Source organism: Manacus candei, unplaced genomic scaffold (genome assembly GCF_025592945.1).
Source record: "Manacus candei isolate 608988 ecotype Guabito, Panama unplaced genomic scaffold, ASM2559294v1 h1tg000034l, whole genome shotgun sequence".
In the NCBI taxonomy this organism is placed as follows: domain Eukaryota; kingdom Metazoa; phylum Chordata; class Aves; order Passeriformes; family Pipridae; genus Manacus; species Manacus candei.
This window is the reverse complement of record NW_026138082.1, coordinates 14,174,103-14,199,533: the sequence shown is the minus strand read 5'-3', so window position 1 is coordinate 14,199,533 and position 25,431 is coordinate 14,174,103. Positions and strand designations below refer to the sequence as shown.

Here is a 25,431-nt window from a genome sequence, read left to right as displayed (position 1 = left end):
CTGGAAGGAAAAAAAATTCAAACCCTTTGGAAGAAAATATAAAGATCTGTGTACCTTCTTTCGTAAACCAATAGATACTGCTTACTTGTTGGAAAAACTGGTAGGAAAACTAAGTCTTTGGAATGGGTAGATTCAACTGTCTAGTGGTCTTACAGAGAAACAGCTAAATCCCAGTTTTTCCCAAATTAGAAGAGGGTAAATCCTATTCACTAGCATTTAATCTCTCCTATACTACATCTTCCATTAATAATGCTTAAAAGTAGAAATCTGTTTCATGTGGACAATGTCACAGAACAGAAATTCCATAGGAGTAAACATGAAGATCACTGGATATGCAATTTCTGGTTTGAAAAATATTTACCAAGAATCTTGTAAGAAAATAAAGTTTATTTTTAAATAATGTATTTCATTGTATCAAGTAAAGCAGTTGGAAAACTACAGGGGGCAAGCTCTCCTTCAGATCAGGCTTAAAAGCTTATCTACTATTATCAATTGTACGAGCTCGTCTAAGAAAAGCAAGTACCTTTCCCCACAAGACTGATATGCTGTTACAAGAGCTACAACACTATTTTTATTCAAAAAAGAAAGAACAGCCTTAGAACATTTGCTAAACACTTTTGGTTGTTTTTTTTTCTCCTCATCAAAATTGCCAGAAATTCTCCTTTAAGTCTCCACTGCTACAAATACCAGAGCAGGAAAAGAAACACTGGTCAGACAACTTATTTTAGAGATATATGCTCTGGATTAAGCGTGATTTTTGAGAAAAATTGTGTGATAAAGAGGTTTAGCCAACAACTTTGCTATTTTTGAGGTAACTTTGTAAAGTAAGCAGCTGTTTAGTTTCAATATATTGTTACTGAACTCTGCCTGGCTTACCTGGTGGGTGTAAAAAAGTCTAATGGAAAAGTGACAGAAAATTATTACATAGTCTTGAATATTTTAATCTCCCAGATCACTAATAAAATGCGATTTTCTGAAAGAAATTTGTGCAGCACACCATGAAGAATACTTTGGAATATTTAGGAAACACTCACAAGAAATTACAAAATTATCCCAGCTGTAGAAAAAGGACAGATGGGATCCTTGAAAGCCTATTCAAGACTAACCTCCTGTTTCAGCAGAATCAACTACAGCTTTGTCATTCTGACAGATGTTTGCCTAACCTGTTCAAAGGCTTCTAATGACAGAAGTGCCATGACTCCCTAAGTAAAGAGGGCTCAAGCATCCTTATTATTAAGATCTATATTTTACCTGGTACCATTATCTGAATGGATTTGTGAACCCTTCAGTGTTATACAAAAAAACCCCAAAACAACATTATCTTTGCTTTCTAACTGCTGAAGAAATTAACACACCACCAGTTTTCACAGAACATATTGCTAAGAAAGACTTTTATTCCTATTATGTCTTGCAGTGTGACTCAACCACTCAACTGTCTTTTCATCCAGCTATAAAGCCAAACAAATTCAAGTCTAGAAGCAAACAGCCTCAAATATAGTGCATAACAGTGTACAGCTGACAGCAGGTATTTCAACTTAAGTGAGGCTCAAAGCCTTTTTATTCTCAATCCTTTTATGGCCACAATGCATTTGTGACTGAGAAACAGAGGGACAAAAAATTCTTGAGCATTTTTTGTTCTTCTCCAGTAGCCCCACTATTTAGTTACTCTATCAGGGTTACTTCTTCAGAGACAGGGAATGGCCTTGGACAGCAAGTTAGTTGTTTCATCTTTGCCTTGGAAGATGGGGACAAAATGTTCTACTTGTTCTGCACAACTTCTGTTACTGAAGAAAACAAGTAATGGCAAATGTACTGTAGTCCCCTCTTCTCCAGGCTGAACAAGCCAAGTGACCTCAGCTGCTCCTCATACAGCTTCCCCTCCAGACCTTTAACCATTTTTGTGGCCCTCCTTTGGAAGCTGTCTAACAGCTTTATATCCTTCTTGTATTGTGGTGCCCAAAACTGCACAGAGGACTTGAGTTAAGACCACACCAGCACAGAGTAAAGTGGGACAATCACCTCCCTTGACTGGTTAGCCAGAGGTCAATCTCTGTGCTTCCTTAACAGTAGCTTAAATTCAGAAGGAACTTTCCGCCTATGCTCTCTTCTATTGTTTCTTTCCATATTCCCTGCTCACACGAACTCTGCAAACAGAAAGCAATCCTGTCCTACATCCTGGAAAGCCCATATATTTTTTTCCTCACACAACAGATGTCATCACATCAAAGAACAGAGATGATTATCAACAAGCCTCTCAAGGCACACACAAAGGGAAACAAAAATACACAGCTGTTCAATAAGTCTTGTTGAGGACCTTCAGTATATTCAGAGTGGCCAATGAGTCTTCAAGTAAGATATTCCCCAATCACATGATGTTCAGATTTCAAAAAACTAGTCACACTTGATAAAAGGAAGGAATGTGTGGAAACTCTTTTCAAGTTTTCCTGGGAAGAGTTGAAACAAAATTGTGGAAGTCCAGACCCCTGCCAGGGTGAGATGTAGGTTTTTCCAGTTTTCAAGAGTCAATGTAAAAGGATATTTCTAACTCTATTACAGAGGAAATTCAGGGTAGAAGGGAAAAGACCTTCCATCAAACCTGAAAAGATAGGAAAGCAAAAAGGATTCCAACTAGCTTCTGGATGAAAAGACAAATAGAAGGATGTGATGGGGAAGGGAAAAAAGATCTCCAGTTAGAGCTGATCCAGATGGTTAGATGTAAGCACCTATAAAAGATTCAAAGTACTTGAATTTATGAAAGTCAATAGGCACAAAGGAAACAGACAAGACAGTCAGCTAAGGGAAGGACACTGACAGTGATTCAAGGTGACAGAAGCAGTAATTCTTGTCAATCAAGACAGTGAGTGCTGCCTTAAAAAAGCCAAACTGGGGGCACAGTCTGATCCAACGGAAAATAAGAGATGCATACAATGTTTCCAGAAAGGCCACTAGCTCTCTTTCCTGCAGCTTGTTTCAACATGTGGCTCTACAGAACATTCTGCTGTGACATTAAGAAAAGACCTTTTTAAAAGTCCCATGATATGCTCAATTTGTTTCAGCTGTTACCTCCAGTCTGTTCCCAGGGAAGGAATTCAGACTGGTAAAAACTCCGTATATACCACTGTGGGTACGTTCATTCCCATGGATATTAGGAAAGCCCAGTAGAATACCATTCATCATGTCCAGCCATAGAACAGTCACATATTGCACCTGTGGTAGCTTGAGGACACTGGTTCATATTTGAATGACAATGCAGCTCTGACAGACAGTGTTGTAGCTGAGATGAGCGCCTTTCCCTTCACTGGAGACTCAGAATAATTTGTGAACATTTGCACCAGATGTGTGTCTACAACTGCACAGTAAAGACAGAGAAAGAAGACTGATGGAAAACTGTAGGTCTCTTAACACTCAGTGTTACCAGCCCTTTTCTCTCATCCTAAAAGTAACTTAGGACTCCCTGTCTCCTTTCAAGAACTCCTTAAATAAAACAATTTTGCCTATAATGATGCACATAAGCCCTGTTTTCACCTTTATTTGCCAATCAGTGCCAGATTTTCTTCCCTGTTAAACTGGCTTCTTATTCATCACTATGGCTCTGTTTGAGGCAATGATCAGGCACTTCAGTCTACATGGAATAATTTCCCATGAGAAGTCTTAGAAAGACACTTTTTTCCTACTTACAAGTTTACAATCTCATTGGAGACTGGCAGAAAGAAAACATCATGCTAAAGCCCTTACCACAGTGGGAACCCAGTCAATGACTATGATGTCTGGGAGCTGTCACAACATAATAACAATAAATTAATACCTAGGGAAAAAGACTAAAATCTGATGTTTGTCAAATTATAATATGCATTAGTATAGTAATCCATGAAGGAAAAATGCCTACATAAGTAATCATATTCCATGTGAAATCCCCCTCTACAAATATCTGATAGACATTATTATTTATTATTATTGTTGTCTTTAAATACATTGATCATCTCTATCCAAGTGCTGTACTTATCTGAAACTGAAAGCATACCTTACCATCTGGAGAGGCAATTCTTCTCCTACAGCTTCCATCTCAAAGAGTTCTTTTACATCTGCTTAAAAATGTAGTTCTGTTCAAGCAGCACTATTTGGTTGCCTTTGCACTGTATCTCATAGTGTAAGGGCAACTAATCTCATATAATTAGTGTCCTTGCACTATATCTCATATAATTCCATAGGAAATATATTCAGTCCATAAACAAAACCTTTTTAAAAACAGTTTTATACAGTTGTGCAGCTGAGCCTGCAAATTCATCCAGGTTCAAAAGTCTAAAGTGCATGTCTACAGAGCGTCAACGCAAGAAGGTGTCTGAACACAAGCCAGCTTTGGTGCAGAAGCCCTACAATTATGACACTGTTTTAACCATTTCAGAGCTAATAAACTCTGCCTCAAAGTGAGAAACAGGTCTATGCCTCCTAGAAGACACTCAACTATAAAGAAGGTCAAGTTATAACCGAGATTCATACCTGCAATATAACTCTGTTCGCATCATTAACAACCACAAAAAATTAGATTTCAGGCAGCTAAAATGGTTTTGCTGATGCTGCTCAATCCTGGACGACCACTAGATTCATTCTTAATCTACTAGAGAGTTCACTGAACTAACAGGAGTCAAAACCAGTGAGCATTCATGCAAGTTGCTGTGCTGTGAGAGGAGACAAGATCCATTGAGAAAGCAGCCTTTCCAAGGCCTCAGCCATATGCAGTATTAGTACTTAAACTGCTACCGATCATTTAAAATGGGTTTGGTTAAACTGCCACAAGCTATGTGTGTACCTTTCAAAACACTGTTTACAGATGGCTTAAACAAGAAAGAGATAAAACCAAATGAACAAGAAGCTTTTATAACCCAGTGTACATTTATTTACATCAGGATTCAAAACAGTTTATATTTTACTGATGAGCCGGGTTGCGTAAGGAACAACACCCGCAAAACAGACTACTGACAAAACTATGCAAACATTGTTCTTGCAGTACTGTCAAGTCAGCTTGGGAACAGCTACTGCTGTGGTTTCCTTGTGAAAGTGTAAGCACTTTACCATCTGATAAGAGACTCTGTAGGAGTATATTATAATACAGAAATTCAGTTCCAATTCTTCATCCTCATAAGGTCACTAGGAGTAATCACTAGGTTAACAAAAGCACATGTGACAGATGTGCAAGTAACTCTAGGCTTTAAACATGAAAACTACAGGTTTGAAGCTTAAGTAGTTGAACTTGACACTCCCTATCAATACTGGATGAGCCATAGCAAGATTCCAAATTCTGGCCCTTTTCAGCCTCAGAAAAGAAATTTATGAAAAGCTTAGCTTCCAAAATAGCAAATTTAAATATACACAATCCAAATATCTGCATGTTGCTTACTTTTAATTCAAAATTAGCATACCGTTCTCTGTAACTGCATTCCAAAGATTCTGCTGGATTATTGATGTCAATTTATTGTTGAAATGCTTATTTCAAGACATGAGTATAAATGGGGAAGGGCAGAAAATAAACTCAAGAATCACTCACTCAGCCACTACCTGGACATCAAAACGTTTGTATGTTGAAGAAACAGCCTCCTTTATTTCTCAAACGTGGTAATATACCTTCTAAAGCAAAACATCTACCTGAACTGTAGTAATATGGTTTGAGAGAGATGCATAGGTAAAGCATGAAGGGGAAATGGCTCTGTTGTGTGTCTTCAGGTACAACGAGGAAGTCCTCAAAACCAAAGAAACCTGCTTGTTGTATAGTCTGTGTGGTAACAGCTCAAAATTATACTGTATATTTTGGTATATTCTGTAATTAATCTTTGGAAATACTGTCTATGATAAACATTTGTAAAATAAGAATACTTCAATGCATACAATTTTTCAAAACACCAATTGGCTGGCAGACATTGGTTATATTACTCCAAAAACGTATGCTTCATTGCTCAATGACTCTAGTGCAAAAGTTTAAATAAATCTGCAATAGTCTTTAAAGTAGTCAAGAAAGCCTGTGTGATATGCTGCTCTTCCCCCTTCAAAAAATGGGAGAGGTAAAGGAAGTTTTACTTGCCAAACTTAGAAATTCAGGTCTTGTTTACCTGAGACAACAGAGAACTAGCACAGCTACACTGCAATTTTAAGCAAGTTAAACTCTGGCCATAAATTACAGTATATATAGCCAAGATTGGTGTGACTAATCCATTTTGCAACTGTGCTTTAATATCTAAAAGGCTGCTTTAATATCTAAGCAGCCTGTTTCCAGGAATACCATCTTTTTTTGCACACCTGCCTAATGGATCACAGAATTCCAGGGTTTTGTTTTTGACGAGGGAAGCCTGAGCTCTAACACCTGCCTCCCAAGACCAGCTCTGCACACCTACAAGTGCAAGCATCTCTGGTTTAAGTGTCAGCCTTGTTGACAAGGCACTTCCCTCCAGACTCTCTGGTCCTCTGGCCCTGTCTTAGGCCACATGACTTGACCGCTAGAGAATGATTCTCATCTAGGGAAGCACAAGGAGAAAATTACAATAAAGAGTGGCTACAAAGGGATTTAATTCTGAATGAGAAGGGGATTTACACAAAACTAGGAAGGAAAGAATCATAGGTAGGCTTCACTCATCTTCTGTTAAGAAAGGATATTTTCCTTTTTACTTAATAAATAGAACCACATTACAAAGATTAGAGGCAAAATATAGAATGATATCTCAAAAACTTAAATATATTTACAGTTTTAGAGAGTTTAAATTAACATGATGTAACTGCTCCTTTATAAGGGAACTTTTATACTTACTTTGAAAAGGACATTTATCTTTTCATTTTCAATTTAATCAGACAAAAATTGTCAAAGTCTATGGCCAAGAAAATTTAGTTGTTTTTCAAATTCTGAAAATTCAAGATTCATCTCTTCAAATGTGCCTTCATAAACCAAAAAAATCTAAATCTCTAAATATCTTGGAAGATATCTATAATTCATCTGATTGTAAATTACTGGGACTTTGGTAAACAATTCACAACTATTTGATAAAGGGCCTACTGCATTCTTTAAATGCTATTCATAAATTGAAAATACTTTCTTCCATAAAAGTTTGTATTTCAGATGCCTGGCTTTAAACTTTTTGTGCTAACCATAATGTAAAGTGTGAGCACGTGTGTACACAACATTTATTCTTTTAAATAAAAGGATTTTCCTGACAAGGAAACTGGTCTCAGCTACAAAAGCCATAGCTGACTTCCTGCTCTTTCATTAGACCTAAATAATAAGTCAAAGCACATAAAAAAAGAGAGTGCACATCACTGCTTCTCTGGGAAAAATTAGTACAAGTCATCTAACATTCAGTAAAAGCATTTCAGTATTGAGGCCAAGCTAATCTAATATTACCTTAACAGAAATCCTTGTCTGGATCTTCTGTCCATATTCCACTTGGAAACAACATTATCCTTGCTTGTTTATTGTATTTTGGTCTATGTTGTTAATGGTCAAAAATAACTTGAATTATTTCATATAGCTGCTATTTCCACTAGCATATGCCATTAGGACCTAATAAGATGTTGTGACATAGGCAAGAGGAGGACGCTTGCACAGCCCTAAAAGGTAAAAAGACTGCCAAAACCTCAGAAATTCAGAAGGTTCAGTATTTCAGCATCCATTGTCCTCCTAACGTGGAATTAAAAGTAAAAATTTTGAAACTCAAAAATGAGAATATTTGGATGGAAAATAAAACAATAACATTACTCATACAAAACCATCTGAATTTCCTTTTTTAACTCTCAAAGCTCAACATCAACACAAATTGTCAGACTAGAAGACAGAAAGTCAGTCTAGAGAGAATTAAAGAAGCTCAGCCAATTAAAAAAAAAATTGCTTACATTTCACCTTACATTTATAAAGAACTGACTGAAGGGGCTAGCATTGTTTTCAAGATTTTACGGAGGATGGGCAAAGTACCAAAAACTAGAGAAACAAGAAACACAGTGCTTTCATTTAAAGAAGGAAATAAAAAAGGAACCAGTTTAGCCAGATGAATTTCAATTCCTGAAAAATGGTGAAAAAAAGAAAACTCAAAAATTTGGAAAAGCACTTTGTAAGCACCTAAACAATAATACGCAACCGAGTGCAAGGCAAAATTCAGTTTGACATGCATGTTGAGAACAGATCCCTAACAAATCACTTACCTTCCACAACAGGTAATAGGTTTGAACAAGGGAAGACGTTGGCACATGTTACAGTTGTGACTTGAAGCTAAGGAAACTTTATGAGATTTCAGCAATATGAACACAGAACTGTCTTATGCTGAAAGAGCACTTGATCAGTGGCTCACTGCCAGCATGAAAAAGTATACCATGTGGGATTCCACAGCAAATACCCCCTAAATCTGGTTCTACACAGAATGGTGACCTGAATTATGGAATGCAGAGAATGCTTACATAAATGAACCCATAATATAAAGCTTGTAAGGACTGAGGGAACCTGAGAGGACAAACTTGAACTTCTAAAGGTGCTTGACAAATTGGAGAAATGTTCTGAAATCATCTAAAAATAGGGAATACAACTCTTAGGAAAAATACTTAAATTATTACTCTCCCATAGACATTATCAACTATACAAAGACAGGAAAGGGAAACAAAATGCTAGAGACTCTCTGCTACAGACTCTACTTGAAAGGAGTTAAGGTTATAAAGGATTATGGCATCATGAGGTCAACATGAAAAAAACTAACAAAACCTCGATGTGATTCACACACAGTAATTTAGCTTGCAAGACAGAGGAAGCAAACCTCTCTGTTCTACTCAGCAGGAACACCCCATCGTTTTGGCCAATGCACCTCAAAGGTATCAACTGAATGCTGTCCTCTGTATTCTCACCAACAAAAGTGATCAGATGCCTAGAAATGATGACTGAGAACGGACAGTAAAGCCAAAACACCACAGACATTTGACATAAAGAGGAGACTGAGAGAGTCTGTATAGTCTTGACTGCCAGTAGTCTTTAAAACAGTCAGATAAAACTTCTCATGCACAGCCAAATACAGTAATTGGTTCTTCCCTGGGGCATCTCAATAGATCTAACAGCTCTCTTCAGGTCCTTCCCCGTCTTCCCTATTCTGTGGTTCCATGAAAACACATTTTAATATATCCAGCTATCCCACACATAAGGACAAAGGAAATAATCAACATGTACGCTTGGGAAAGTACTATCTCCAAAAAGAACATTGGGAACTGCAGATCAGGCTTCACTCTGTATTTTTTAGTGTGGTTCAGCTGTACAGAAGGTTAATTTGATCTAAAATGTATAAAAGTAGAAATATCAAGAAAAACAAACAACCACCTTTCCTGCATATACTATGCCAATGTGACAGTTTGAGAATATGATGACTTTCCTGGTGTCCAAAATTATTTGGAAATACTGGAAGAATTTTTACGGCTCCTGTTTGATTTCATAAAGGAGAGGGGTCTCTCAGTTTAAAAACGTCAGTATAGGTAAGTTATAGAAGTTGAGAGATGACTTGATTTTTTTGCATCTATATATAAACATACATATATATTTATATACAAACACATACTTAAGACTCATTAAGATGTCTAAAAAACAGACAAAATTGGGAAAAAAATTAAGATTTTTTCAGATTTATAAATTAACTCACAGAAAACTGTAATGAATGGAAATTGACATTGCACAAATATATCTTGCAGAGGTACCATTTCCTGTCAGCAAGAAAATTAAACTCTGAAAGTTTGTACTACAGGAAATGTATGTCACTGCTTCAATTTTTTAAGTAAGTTTAGATATCTTTCAGAAATACATAGTTATATTCAGCTTCTGGTAGAGAAACAAAATTCCCTGACCTACATACATGAGATTGAATCAGATTATCACAATTCTCTAACCTGGCCTAGTAGCCCAAACATTTCTTTCTCTCAACCATTCTGTGAGATGCTTTCTAGTCTGTGCATTTTGCATCAAAGAGCCAAAGGGACTGAATATAAGTGACCTGATGCAAAGACCAACAAAAAGAATACTCTTCCAGGTACCTCAAAGGCAATAGTTACCAAAAAATCATTCCTTAAATTCCACAAAGTAAGAAAGGTACTTCAAGGTTTTGCAAGTAGAAAACTCAAAGAGCCCTAGGGAAAGGAAAGACGGAAGGAGAAAAATTAACATATCAGGAGGAAGATACCCCCTTCCCCACCAGGGAAGAAATGGTGAGTCGCCTCTTGAGAAGGCTCTGGGCATGAAATACATGCAAAGAGAAATTAAACTCATCTGTTCCCATAGCCTGGGCTGCCTGATATGTTTTATGTTAATTGTGCCTGAGGGTTTCTGTTGTCCATCCATAGGCTCAGACTTGCTTGACAAAGCAGTTCCAAAGTCACTTTGCTTTCAGGGACATGATAAAAAGCAGGCATGCATTTTATTGTTATTGCTGTACTGATTAATCCATGTCTAAACTTACCCTGTACATTACATACAGTATTTGTTTACATTATTACTGTACGAGCTGTTCCAAAGAAATCTTTCCCTTCCCTATAGTAACATCCAGGAAAAAAAATTTCCAATAATAGATTAGGTTTCCAAGTATGGTTATTGTCATAACAATTTAATCTTCAGTCCATCCTAATAACTACTGCTAGAACAATTTCTCCCTTTGGCCATTAATGCATCAAGTTGTACTCCAAAATACTGTCAAGGCTGCTACTGGATGCTCAGCGGAAGACTTCAGCAACGTAACTAGTTCATGCTACCTGTCTGCTAAAGAAAATTTAGGATTGCCAGTACGGGAAGAATCTTTTCTGTGACAGCAAAATAGCATATCTGACATACTTATAACTTACAACTCCTAGGCTTAAGGTATCAATCTTTTTGTCACAGCATTATCCCCAAAGAAATGGTAACAATGGAATTTTGTATGTCAAAATAAATTATAAAGTGGTTGGAAAACAGAACTTAAGTGAAATATAATTAGTTTGTTAAGTTAAAACATTACTGTAGAAAGGATTCTTAAAAATTTAATGATGAGAAATATTTATTATACTGCAAACACATATAACATTCCAGACAAGCCAAAATAAGATACTTATCCTTAATAAAACAGGAAAACCTTAGGGCCTTTTTGCTGTTTTGGAAGACATGTCAGAATAACTTAAGTTAAAAGAGATAAAGAACACACTCATACTCTACAGCCTTGAATCAACATATTAGTGACATCAGGAGAAATAAATACTTAGATTAAATTATAGGTAGATTAGATGCATACTAAGGCTTGGACAGGAACACTTAGAAAGGAGCCCTAAGAGATAATTACTTGGGCATTGCAAAGTCCCCAAAAAGAACAGTGAAAGGATGTTACATTACAGGGTTATCAAACTTTTGGAGACTGCTAAGAGATGCAGGGGAATACAGGAGAAGAAAAGCAGCCACAGACAGGGTTAAGTGAGGTACATGTTAGACAAGAAACTGGCTATGGAAAGAGCTTTCTGACTTGGGCCTAAGTCATGCCATGTGTGGGAAAATAACAAGAGATCCTGAATTTCCTCAGAGTGAAAATGTGATTTCATAATACCAGTTGAGTGTAGGGTTTTCTTACATTATTCTCAGGGAAAAAAAAATAAACCAAACAAAGTAGGATTTAGATTATATATATGGTAGATATACCACATATCAACCATGTGTGCTGTATGTTCAGGCACCCACAGAGAAACAGAAGGTGATATGGAAAGCTGCCTTTTAAAAAATAGTCCCAGAGCAGCTCAATCCTGAGCCTGAATTAAATTTTGAGTTCCTGGGACACAATGACAAAACCTTGTTCCATATGATATGGAAACAACAGGATATGGAAGAATTTAGATATGTGAAGAAATATATATATATCAGCGATGTGCAGGGAAGAAGAAGCAATTATAACATAGCACTTATTACAGACCTGAATAATGAAGAGCAGGAAAATGTCATCAGCAAGGCATACAAGAGGAGAACAGGCTGATTGTGTTAAAGCTCTTCTGGAGCTGAGCCATCTAACAAAACATTCTGAGAGATAAAACACTCCACAAAGCGCACTGAGACAAAGTGTTTGTTTGGGAGATGGGGGATTCTATTTTCAGAATTGTAAGGTGGGTTCTGCTCCTCTTTGCAATGTTTGGTACTTTACAGACACTTAAACATCGGGCAAATTAATATTATGATCTTCTAAAAACTATTAAGATTATCAAAACCTCTAAACCCCTGATTTTAAATGTTCATAAGACTTGAATTGAACTTCAGATGTCTTATAAACAGTACTTCCTATGCAGAAGAACAACGCAGTATCACCAAAGCAGAGCCTGAATGACAGTACAGCCCACGACATTGGAATAGAAGCATCACTTTCTGAAGTACTTTGGAGAATTGCATTTAATGTTGATATTTAACATTAGTTCATATTTATTATCTCCAATTAAACATTGTAAACATTTTCGTTTGTTTTTAAGCTGAAAGTGAAATTTAAAATTTTTCCTAATTTAATACCCAAGGGTCACGTTAACAGCAATACCTCCTTACTGATACTTCCATATTACAGGAAAGTATTTTTCAGCTGAATAAGCCAACCAGGAGTTGTCTGCTTCAGTCAAAACTTAATTTTCACATGAAAGCTAAGAACATGCACACCTACCTAGGAAAAACAACTCTAAACTTGGCAAAACAGATAGGGTATAGGTTTATTTTTTACTGTAGCATCTGTATCAATACCAACTGTGCATAACTGCTTCCTAGTCAAACTACCTCAACAAGCCAACAGAAAATTCCTAGGAGATTAAATACTCAGTTATCCAGAATCCAGAGCAGGTCTGAATTTTCTACTTATCATCGAATTCATGTTGTGATGCTGTTATTCTGGGAAGCAAACTAACATATCCTATCTTCTTTTCTTATTTCTGAATCCGTGGGCAAAGAAGCAGTACCGATAGGCTTGTATTTTAATTGCTGGTGCAAAACTATTCAGTCTACCATTTATTGATTGATAATGCTCTGACAATCCTAGGAAAGGTTTAACATATTTATTGTTATGATTTCCATATGTAAATCAGACATTAGAATAGGGCTGAACTACAACTTAAATTTCCCTCCCCCCCATGATGAAGAGATACAGTACACAGCTGTCACTGTAGGATAAAGTTGATGAAAGTGATTAAAACAGAACTTGCTGTACAGTTGCTGAGAACCACACTCTGGTTTTCTGCAGTTTCAGCATTTCCAGAACTTGCAGGAAAGCATAAATAGACTACAACAATGAAACAGAGCTCCACCAGAGATCTGAGACAATGTGCGCAAACACAGGAACTTCCCTTTTTCAACTCTTGGTAGTCCCTGATTTGTAGAATATCCTACATCAGAAAGTTTGGAAGATGTAAGTTGGACATGCGAAAGTGCTAAATTTGCCCTTGACTAAATTTTGAGTTTATATTTCCAGAATTTAATCGGACTGTGACTATGGTGAGGATTGCATGTCCTATGTAAGTGAAGAGAATATCAGCACTCAAGGTGTGAGAATTTAGGTTGTCTGAATGATTTTGAACACAAACAGCACCTGCATAAACTCCCACTAAGCTTCAAGCCTGCAAACTTTGGCACTGACACAACACTGCTGTTGGTGCCCTGAGGTACAGGCATAACTTTACTCACAAGAGGAAGTTTTTTTACACATCACAGACTGTTAAGAGTCCAGAAATTCTAGTGAACAGCAACATTTATACCCGTGTTCCACTGTAATGTTTTCCCCCCATTGCAGCTCCAAGGAAAATTAAAATCTACCCTGTGTACAAGACTAGACTGGGGAACTGAGGACAGAGCCCAGTTTTACCCTTACACCTCCACTCACAACTGATCTGATAGCTCCCTCAAACTCTCGGGCAATGCCTGCAACTGCTGCAAAGTTTTCAGAGGCATGTAACTGCACAAAGGGAAATCCTTCTTTTTCATATTTATAGTCTTGACAAATCTGAGTGGTAGTCATGAGAAAAAAGAAAACACCTCTTGTGTAGTTCAAGTGCTCCTGTCAAATATCCAAAGATCTGCTGCAAAAAAAAATTGATAAGACTGTCTCAAAGGTCATAACAATCCTTTCAAGGAGAAGTTAGGGCATATCTATGCAGGTTTTGCACATGGTATTGCCTCATGATATAAAGTAATACTAATTCAGAAAGAAGTATGGGTATAGCTATAAAACTCCCAAATAAATACATACTAATGACAAGACAAAAGTACTTCTAGTGTTACAGTTTATAGCTGTGGATAAAATGGAGAAGAATTTACGTTGTGGCAATTTTAGACTGACAAACATTTCTGAGGTGTAGCATTATGAGACAGAAAAAAGAAAAGCCCTAGAATGTGCAGAAATAGCAAAACTTATCTCGATGCAGGGTGATTTCCATAATCTAGTTGATCTATAAACTGATCAAACAACCCAAATTACTGAATCATGCACTTATTCCTCCCAAATCAAACCATATTCAGTGTTTGCTCCAACTCTGATTTAGTGGCCTTAAACATTAAATTAGTCGCTTGCAACCTATTTTTTTGTTTCAAGTCCTTTTTTACTCTTAAGTACATTTACTTTGCAGGATTTCATTCTTTTCCTTAGTTTTTCAATAGAGAGATTACAGCCACCTGTCTGCAGAAGTAAAGACAGAGAAGAGGGGGTTTAAGCTACAGTATCTGGAGCTTTTACAGTGACTGAACAAACTGTTTACATATTTCTGCCTTAGTTTCCACTTGAAGCAGCATGGTATAACTCAGTCCAATCCCTCTGTGTAGAAGACAATTATTTATCAGCTTCCTTTTGGCAAAAATTTCTTTCACGTCTTTTTTTAAGGCACTGAGGGTACCAAGGTGTTTCCTGCTCAGCCATTTATCACAGCAGGCTTATGATTTATTTTCACAAGAAACACAAGATAAAGAGGATATCACAGAGAACACAGTGCCCCACAGTAAAAGGAATATAATTCTAATAGCCACCAAGACAGGGTTCCAGCACTGTATATTCTCCTACTAAAGCAAGCACTGTTAATGCCTGTTTAGTCACAGAATCATACAGACTGCCAATGTACTGAGGAATTACTGCCCCCTCTCCATTTCCCCCCAGTTACTCTGTTACAGTAATTTGAACAAATTACGTCTAACACCAGAGTTTACCAACAGTTTTATATACACACAAACACATATATATGCACACATGTACAAACATTCTGCATCATGCAATTAAAACTCCGGATTTCTTCTGTCAGGTCTCACCTTCTCACAGGTGTGTACATGCTGTCCCAAAAACTAGTCTGAAGAAGTTAACTCTTACATGGCTTCCACCTTTATTTCTAGATTAAGACTCTCCATTGTAAGAAACAATTAGCACCAGCTGGTGAAGCTGGTTACTTTGGTTGAGCTTTGAAATTGATACTAAGTGCACAATAAATTTGAAGTCACTACAGACTCGATTTTTTCTTTGCTGACACAACAGATATGTTCCTACTTCTTCCAGGAAACGTGTAATTAAATTTTAGAATTCATTAAGTGTTTGTGCTTTGCCTATTCCCTGGGCTGCATGATAAAAGGTTTGGACAAGTGAGCATGGTGGAAGCTAAACATTTCCATCATTCAAGGATAAAATTTTGGCTTCTATTATCTAAAATAAATCTGAACTTTTTTAAAAAGCTTCACCTTTTCCTTGAAGATTTAAAAGAAGAAACTTACACACAAGAGGACTTTGAACTTTCTTCCTCTTAAATTTATCTTTTTTATTTGTAAACACTGCATCCTCTCAACACAAGGAATTAATCAGTTCTTCTCTGAGCTACCCAACCAATCCACTTTCCATTTTCCTATCCAAACATCTGTACTTGCCCTTCCCCATCTGCTGTTCTTATTGTTGAATTAATTTACCATCTCAATTGCTGCAATTTTCTTCTCAGTTTCATTAGACAATAGATTGGTGCTTTCCTGAACAAGGATGCCTTCCGTCTTTTCTATCACTCCATCTTTTCCCCTTCACTAAACTGAGGTGAGAAGAAGAAACACAACTAGCAAAGGCTCATGTCCTTGGCTTTCAGAGAAATTTCTTTTGTTTTATTCTCAGGAACACATCCATTCTAGTTTTTCCAAGATTAAAATTAAGATAATGAAAAAGTAATACGACAAAAGCAAAGACAAGTCAAGAGTAAGGGCTCCTATATATATTTTTTTTTTCCCATAGAATATTCTGAGTTGGAAGGGACCCACAAAGATCACTGAGTCCAATTCTTAAGTTAATGGTCGGTATGGGGATGATTTTGACTTTATTAGCACCATGCTCTAACCAACTGAGCCAATCCACTCCCCATATATATATATATATATATATATATATATATATATATATATATATATACACACACAGAGAGAGAGAGAGAGAGATGGAGAGAGAGAGAGAGAGACCTATATTTGTTTTAAAGCACACTAGGGAGAAGGTCATTTTGAAGCAACACAAACACATTCCTACTATAACGATTGTTAAGCATTTATTGCCTGTGTGCAGTGTTACCCACTAGGCCATTTCCACTGTATTTAATAAAGTAAATGTTCTGAGATGCTACCAGTACCCCAAGTTCTCAACTCATGACACATTTTAGTCATATATGTACCGCCTGTAAATGTAAGAATCTTAAATGAACAACAAAACAAATCTGTAGTACATGAATTCTACAAGCTGAAGACCCAGAAGGCAATAAACAAAACTTACAACTTATTTATTTAAGTCTCACTGTTTTGTGAGTTGGTGGGAGCCAAGAATGATCTAATGGATCAGACTGAGGAACAGACCTTTCCCAAGAGCAGACTCAGCAGCTTCAAAACCAAACCATTCTACCATTTTATCATACTGATCTACATTAAAATATAAGACCTAAAAGAATTATTTTAGAGAACAGTAAAACAAATTCAAGTAACTCCCGTTTCCTTGCAACTAATGCACATGGCCAAAATGTGAATTTTTTGGGGAATTTTTTATTTTTTATTTGAATGGTGCATGAGCAAATGGAACTATGAATCTCATACCAACAGTTAATACCAGACTGACCTGACTCATACAATGGTGCTAAACCACTTATACACAGACTTTCAGTTCTGCTTTGTGTAGTGTCCTCTTTTGCCATTACCAGCACATCAGTGCCTTACAGCAGTATGCAAGTATCATGAAATTTAGCTACTAGTAGCTTGCATTCCTCTCTAACCCTTCCCCCAGGAAGAGGACTGTATGTGTGATATTTTCTTCTTGTATAATGTTTGATTTATTTTTTAGATTATAAGCATCAAGCTTGATGTGCTCTTTTTTTTTACACTCTCAGGGGAAAAAAAACATGTGGAAGCGTTCTAGAATATACTTGTTTCCCCATGGGCATTTAATTCATAATCTAGAAACACTCACCTGCAAAATTTATAACTCTCTGCTTATAACTCTCTGCTTCCAAAGTCCTTCCTATGTTTAATTTTTTCAATCACAGTTGGGGTTTGAGTCATTTGCAATCTAAGGACTCCTTTTACGATACAAAGCCTTGGGCATCTTTAAAGTACTGGAAATAACTGGTGATCTGACAAAAATCCAGGACTGTTCTACAAATTGAAAAGAAAAAATGACAAAGTGTAGCTGTTAAAAAGAGAGATATTACACTGTTTAGTAAAATGTGAGCCTCTCTGACTAAAATGACCAGCACACCAACATTAAGCTCTGTTCTATCAATGTCTCTGGATACCCATCTCCACTATTATTGAAACAGATTTACTAAAACTAACCTCTTTATCAATTCATTCAAGAATTTTAAAATATTATGTTAATAATATATTCACCTCTGAAGACGAAACCTGGTCCAGGTTTTTTGAGGTTGATGGGAACAAAAGCCAAATCTCCTAGCAATTCCTTGAAAAATCATGTTGGGATTTTGGTTGCACTGCTCCTCCTCTTTTTATTTATATCCCTCCCCACATGAAGGCTTAAAACACTGGGGAAAATGGTTCTGCTGAAGTCACAGCTACCCCAGCCACTCTGGAGTTTGCTTTGTGTTCCCCACTTCTTATTTCATATATGTTAAGCAGAGGACTGAGAAAAAGCATGTGGCCACTAACAACCCTCCTTGGGACTCCTTCAGCAAGGTGCTTCACTCAGTGTCCCCTCATTTACACTTCTGACCCTTGGCATTTCTACTTTCTCCCAGCAGTTTGGCTCACTGTGTTTTTGAGGGAGTGCTACTCCTATGTTTGGGACAAAGGCACAGTCATCCCTTGGTTAGTGCTAGAAGGAACAGCAACCAGAACCAAAGGCCCAGAAAACAGCATAAGGTGGAAGTTTCACAGCCCACTTGCCTTGCTAAGGGGCTGCTTGGTTGCCTCCAGCAACCTGCCACTCAGTGTGAGCCAGAGATGGGCAGTGCATTTAATACCCTTCCAAAAACCTGTCCCAGTTTCTGTGTAGTTGTCTAAACCAGCATAAGCTACTGTCAGCCATACAAGCCTACAGAAATAAAGTTTCAAAATTTAGCTATGCCTTATTAAAAATAAATAAATAAAAAAGCCATCTCATTTTGCTTACAACCTACCACCCAACAATGACTTGAAAACTCTTTATTCTTTCATATGAGTAGGAAATAGCACAATACTATTCTAATTCTCTAGCAAGAATTAGAAAATTTGAACAGACAGCTCTATTGTAATTTCATTGTTTTCTGAGTAGTAAACACAGAGCACAGCCCATCCATCACAGTATGTAAAATGAGAATTTGTTTCCTCCCCTTACACACACATCTTGCAGTTGTCAGTGTGAAATGCCATCTGCTATCCAGTCACACTTTTTGAAGCTTTCTGCTACCAGCTTCCAGTTTTACTAACTAACTTAGTATCAGCAAATATTTTAAGAGGTAGAGTGTCGATTAACAAAAGAAGAACTCTCACCAATTTTTAAACCAATAACATATCAAGGCTAGTCTTTTAAAAATCTTGATATGTTAATTCTATATAGATAAGAAAAATATAGGTGCTTGCTCAAAAGCTGATTGGCAATTCAATAATTACTAACTACTGCCTTTATCCCTATTTAAATATAACAGAAGCAAAACCAAGTTAAGAGCTTTGTGGTAGTCAGCTTCTCTTGCCTTTAATCTTCCCTCTCACCCATTTCCATTCTCATGCCTCTTTGCCTCTTCTACCGAAAGCAATAACCCCTAGAGCCAATACTCCTGTATTTGGTGCTTGTCCAAATCCTTGTTACTTGACAATAACCATGAGGTCCTTCTTCACAAACTAGCTTTTCACAGCGTTCTGGTTCTGTATGCATCCAATCTGAACCACAACAAAAGTCGTATGTATTTTCCATATAATTTTCTACCTTGATTTTTTTTTTTTTTTGAGAGAGAGGAAGTAGGTTAATGAGTTCTGATGTATTCAGTTATGCCAGATACTTACTCAGCTGGAACACACACTGCAGCTGATCAAATCTCTCATTCAGTTATGGTCTGGAGCTATTTTACATAGGGCATCACAACATTTTAGGTCCCTAACTTTAAAAAAATTTCCAAGAAAATTCCACATATATTTAAATTGATTAAAATAATTTTAAAAAAGCCATAGATCTCTAAAACATGATCAGAAATAGCAACTTGATATTTACAAAAACAATGAAAGATAGTACTGCAAATGTAAATATTTTACAGAACAGACATAAAAACTGCTTTAAAAGAAAAACTACTTTCATTATAAGCTGAAGTCAATACATTATAAAGTCAGAAAACAACTTTCAGCTCTAGTTAAAATACAAGAAAGCTTTTGAATATCATATATAACCACTCAGAAAAATACAAACAGATCTAGACAACTCACACAGGCCTCATTGTACTCAGGAGAAAATAAGAAAGAAAAAAAAACAACCCAACAAACAAAACCCCCAAAACCTGAATTCATTCCACTCATCTAAAGTACTACAGCCGTTCCAAAGAGGTTAACTGTGTTTGCTCTAGTTTATTTGGATATTAAATGCAAGATAAAAGATCTCCAGGCGAAATATAAGAGATTTTATCTTATTTTTGGGAAATAAACAGATTCCAGAGGTGTGTTCTCGCCCAGCCAATCCTGAGGCTGTCGTGCAGCTCTGCCACCTCTCCAAGCCCAATCACAGCCACAAAGGGAAACTTGTTTCGCAGTTTGTCTCGGCGGTGCTGATGATGAATGGCTGCTTCAGGGGGAGAGATCAAGCTGTGTGGTAAATCTTTCTATTTGTTCCATCTGCTTTTCTATTTTAAACAGTTGTAGTGATCAGCCTGGCACCCTACATTAAGTACATATGAATTTCATAAGAGAAAACACTTATGTAAGTGAAAACATGGCTTACATTTGTCCTCCCATTCTCAAAGTGAACACTGCAACTTCTGCAAGCTCAGAACTATTACTTTGTATCTACCTTCCAGAAAAGATATAGCATAATATAGCTTGATTTTACAGCTTTTAGGTCAGCTTTGCAGCCATAGCATATTTCAAGATGATGCCATTCTCCACCTTCCTCCTGCCTAGCTCCACTTTGCAATACAGCTCGTAAGATGGCAGGAGAAGTAATATGAAAACAGAGTATGTTTATCAGGCTATGCCCTTCAAATATACAAGGGCCTATCCTACAAGCCTTATTTATCTCGTAATTGTGCTGAGGTTGTGCTAGTGTAAAGCATGCCAAATCAGCCTGGCTCCAAAGGTCACCATTATAAGGGAATGCTTTACAATAAAGCCCATTGCTGATTTCTAAGCTAAAAAGACAGGTAAACATACTGAGACAAGCAATGGGGTTTTTTTTCTTTGGTTATCAAACCATTCTTGACTGGTCAGATTGCAGTTTGGCCAAATCCTGCTTTCCCTTATACTTTCACTACATTGTTCTTTATATCCTGATATATTGTGCAGCACTGCTGTGTTCTGCTAAACAGCTTCCTTGCTCCTCAAAGCTAACTACATTTCAATGGCCAGCAAAAAAAGCTCAGTATCTTGATATCTACCCTACCCCCAAATTGAAATGTCTTAGGATTTCTAAGGAAGGAAAATGCAAGCACATGGTTATTCTCACCTCCTATTCGTCCTGCTTTATTTCTCTCCCTCGACTTCAATTCAGTTTCTTTGGAAGTTTGAGCAAGTTCAGCCACTTCTGAATTAAAGCACATGAAAAGTGAAATGAAATAGCAATAAAATGAAATGGCAAGTAACAGCACTGTATGTTGCCTTTTCACAGTCTCAAAAGAAATTACAGCATCTCTTAGGTGAGTTAATTTCCACCATATTCCATCTATATATAATTTTCATCACATTATTATGTCACGCTACAGAAGTTTTCTAAAGTGTAGTAGTGTATACAAGTTAACTGGAAGTATTGTCACTTCAACTAAATATATTTTACAGACAGGCAAACTGAAGGGGCTATAACTCATCTGAGATCACACAGCAATTCAGAGAGTGGCAGGGTGAGGAACAGAACTCATCTATACTCCCAGGTCATTCCCAAAACTGTTACACCCATTTCAATATTACTGAAGCAGCAGAAGGTGCACCTTGGGGAGAAATGCCAGAGGAAGAACTCTTAGCAAGGAGTCTTGGGAAGTCAGAGAGAACACTCACATGCCACATGCTTGAGAGATTATATTTCTGTCCCCTCCTTGCAACCAATTTATAAAGTACCTTTCACACTTGAATGTGAATGTGACACCAAGCTGGCAAAGGCTTCAGAAGTTAAGATATGATCTTAAAGGTTAACTACAGTATCTTTTATTAGTAGAATTTAAAGCTGACAAGTTTATATATTCATTGTAAAAATTTTCAAATACAATGACTGAACAACAAAATAACCACAATCCCAGTGTTAATCTCTTAGGAAGAAATCAAAATTATTTTATTAGAGAACTGTCTATACAGTTTATGATTTCATAACTTTCATTTTAGAGAAGATTTTAATATTTAAATAAGTTTTAAGGTTGTTAGAGAATCTTAGCACCTTCAAGAAGAATTTTGGGACAGGGAATGTAATTTTCTGTGTTCAGACAGACCCAAATGAGACATTTTGAATAACACTCTAATGGTAGCAGAATACACAGTTACATCATCCTGCCAAGGGGGTTTTTTTTTGGTTCATCAGTAAGGACTGGAAAAATAGTGCAAAAAGCCTCTGCACAAGTATCTTAAAAAAATCTTTGTCAAAATATCAAAACAAAAAAACCCAAACAAACAAAAAACATTCTACTACACTTACCTGCTATCAGCAATATCTTAGATTTATGCAGATGATCCTAAATTGTCATACCCTGTCAAGGAGCTGCAACACTAAATCGTGACTTCCCACAGGCTGACAGTTTTTTCTTTCATTTAAGATGTCAGGCAGTTCAACATTGTTTGCTTTATTTCCTCACCTCCCCACCCCATGTCCTGCCTCAGCAGTATCTTCTTCTGTTCTGCCATCGTGCGTCAGAGGGATGTGTTCCTGCAGCCCCGCGTCCTGCGTGATGCGAGTGTGTGCAATCTGGAAGTCCCACCGTGTGCTTCACGGGCACACAGAGTTGGGCAGATCCTGTCTGTACAGTCAATACAGAAATCAACAGCTCCATGGAGTAAGTACCAGTGGAACTGAACAGATCTTTAAAAACAGTGTGTTGATTTCATGGCACATCATGAGATATTGTAGGAAAATAGTACAACGATGGCAAAGGAAGAAGCAAGAGCAATGAGATGATGATGGAATAGGGAAGGGAAAACCTGAAAGGAGTTCAGTTTAGGATACACTAACTAAGGCAGTCATCAAGTCATCAGACATGAATTTGATTTATGCCCAGAGACCTCAGACAGAAAACAGAATCTGCAAAACAGAGACCAGAGATGGTCTACCTCAAAGGAAATTAATAAGAAAAACAGCGATGAGTTTGATGGTGTAGAGTAAGTGTAAAAAAAGCTACAACAATAATACCCTGCACATTTGGTTAACATGAATATAGAGAATTTGCACAAAAACATTACAGTTAAAAATCTGTATTAGCCTGGGAATAAAGATATTTACTGAATGAATTTTACCATTCATGTTGCTTTCATTTTCAAGACTCTGCCAACCTAATATTTGCAAGTTCTGCTCTTCCCTTACAATCCCTGGCCATAGAGCTTAGTGAAAGGATTGGCTGCTAGCTGCCAAGTATTCTTGTGCCGTAGCAGGATATATGCTACTTCATTCCAATAATATGATTTTATTTGGCAGTTGGTACAAAACAGGCATTAAGGTTATGATTCACTACTTGGTTGTCTCAACAATCTAACACTGAATGTTCTTTCTCCTCATTCCATGAAAGCCTAATGCCAGAATTAAGTATCTGATTTCTCCTTCAGCTTATGTTCCCCCAAACAACTGGGTCCACTAACTTAGAAGAGGTCCACATGGAACAAGCCACTGTGGGATAAATAAATGTACACTGGTTAGGCCGGGGACATTCCCAGATTTCCAACAGGGAGAAATCAAGTACTGTCATCCTTACCAGATTCCATTTTGCCTAAACTGCCTCATTCCTGGTTCTACACACTAAGTGTAATTATATACAGTAAAGGGCTGAACGGAACCTGTCCATCTTTTCAAGGACATTGATAATGATCTTAAAAGGACAGCTATGGGGGTTTTGTTTGCCTTTGGTTTTCTTGCTTGCTTTTCTATTTGATATTTTGAAGATTAAAACTTCACAGAAGAGGGAAGGAATCGCCACAAAGGAAGCCTGCTAACCTGACAATGGGCCAGCCTTCAGTTCTATGCTATCTATTCCAGAAACAACAACCAACCAAACAAAAAACCTCACACCATTTTGAAGTTCCATATTTATAACTCCAGGCTTCTGATGTTCATAAAAGCTTTTACAACTCGGAGGTCACTAAACAGTCACCCCAGGTATTGTATAACTAATTAATGTCACTTGAGGGACGTGGGGGGACATTAGCCCAGTCTTATGGGAAAACAGGGAAAGAAGGGGCCATCATGAGCCACCTTCTTTAATCTACTGCCAATAGATTAAACCAATAATTGTCTGCAGCACCACTGGATGTTTGGCATTTGCTACATTTCCTTCCTTTCCAAAATCTTTTAAGAAAAAGTTTTGAAGATGCTGGAATATATGCCTTAGCATGCAGGCATACTTTAACACAGAAGGAAGAGTAAACATTAATAAGAGTTGTTACCAGAGTAAGCTCCCACAACTGCAAACAATCAATTTACCACCATCTTGTCAGTTAAATCTTGTCACTTCAGTCACAGCAACTGACAGTACACTCCCTGCTTGACCTGTGTTACACAGCAAATCAGACAAATCAGTTTTGACAGATGAGCTACTCCAAAGTTAATGGTAATTTAGTTCACATGTAATCATGTGATGTTACCCTAAAATCAGAAGGCCTGAGTATGAAAGGAAGTGTTACAGCCTACCCTGTGAGCTCAGTCACAGAAAAACACTCACTTGCTCTTCAGGTTGCAGATTTTCATGCTACTGTTCATAGAACCTCTGGCATTTCAGGATGCCCATGGCCATCCACAATGAGCAAGATTCAACTGCACACAGATCTAAGTTTGAATGAAGCTCTGTTAAAGAGCTGAAGCACAATATCACTATAGAGACATGTATTTCATCTCCAATTGTTTGATGTAATTAGGAGATGGGGAACAAAAAGGCCTCTGCACCTTTAATATATGCTATTATGTCATCCAGTTGCATGTTTGCTAGAGGCTTACTTCATTTGGCCTGAATATAAACTTGGAAGAACTTCAGGTTCTTTTAATGTTAATGATCTAGTTCCTGCATAGTACAGTCAAGTGAAAAAGCCTGACATGGGAAAATTTAAATAACAACAAGAGTACACAGTTCTCTTCAAGAAGAATTTGAGCTTCACCCTGTATTAAACTCAGAACAGTGTACAAAACTTGTTGACACTGTTTTGCTCTTCCTTCAGACTGTTCTGCTGGTTCTGTAACCCCGTTTCAGCCACTTAGCTGCTGTAGTGCAGGTTACTCACATCTCATTGCACTTAAACTGGAAAAGAAGTTGCAAATCTGCTCGAGACTAATTTTTTCTTTTCCAGGTGCCAAACTGTTCTAAGAAGTTCCATACAAACATCACTGACATTTTAAAGAACTGTTCTTCTTTTCCTTTGATGGCAACTTCTAGATGAGAACATTTTTCTCCAAAACTGAAGATAAATAAAGAGAAAACTTACAAAAAAATACCAAGAGACACACAGTTTTGATTCAGACCTCCACCAAGAGCTTGTAGCACCTTTCAGCTATAAAGGAAGAACGAACCTACAGTGCCCTCAAGTGTGAGGGGACATGAATTGGAAGAAGTCTGGAGATCTACTAGGAAGAGGAAAGCTCTCAAGCCTTCAGAAAGGACCCTCAC

The 25,431-nt window shown here is 37.2% G+C and overlaps 1 protein-coding gene across 2 annotated transcripts in view; it reads right to left on the bottom strand.

Moving 5' to 3' along the window:
* Positions 1-25,431, bottom strand: part of SESN1 (sestrin 1) — a 78,275-nt gene that overhangs the window by 34,729 nt on the left and 18,115 nt on the right. The window contains exon 1 of one of the 2 annotated variants that reach the window (XM_051792397.1): positions 22,269-22,284. The exons of the other annotated variant lie outside the window; for it this stretch is intronic. The gene's annotated coding sequence lies outside the window, so the exon portion shown is untranslated. Of the gene's footprint in view, positions 1-22,268; positions 22,285-25,431 lie in introns of those variants that run through there. 2 annotated transcript variants of the gene reach the window in all.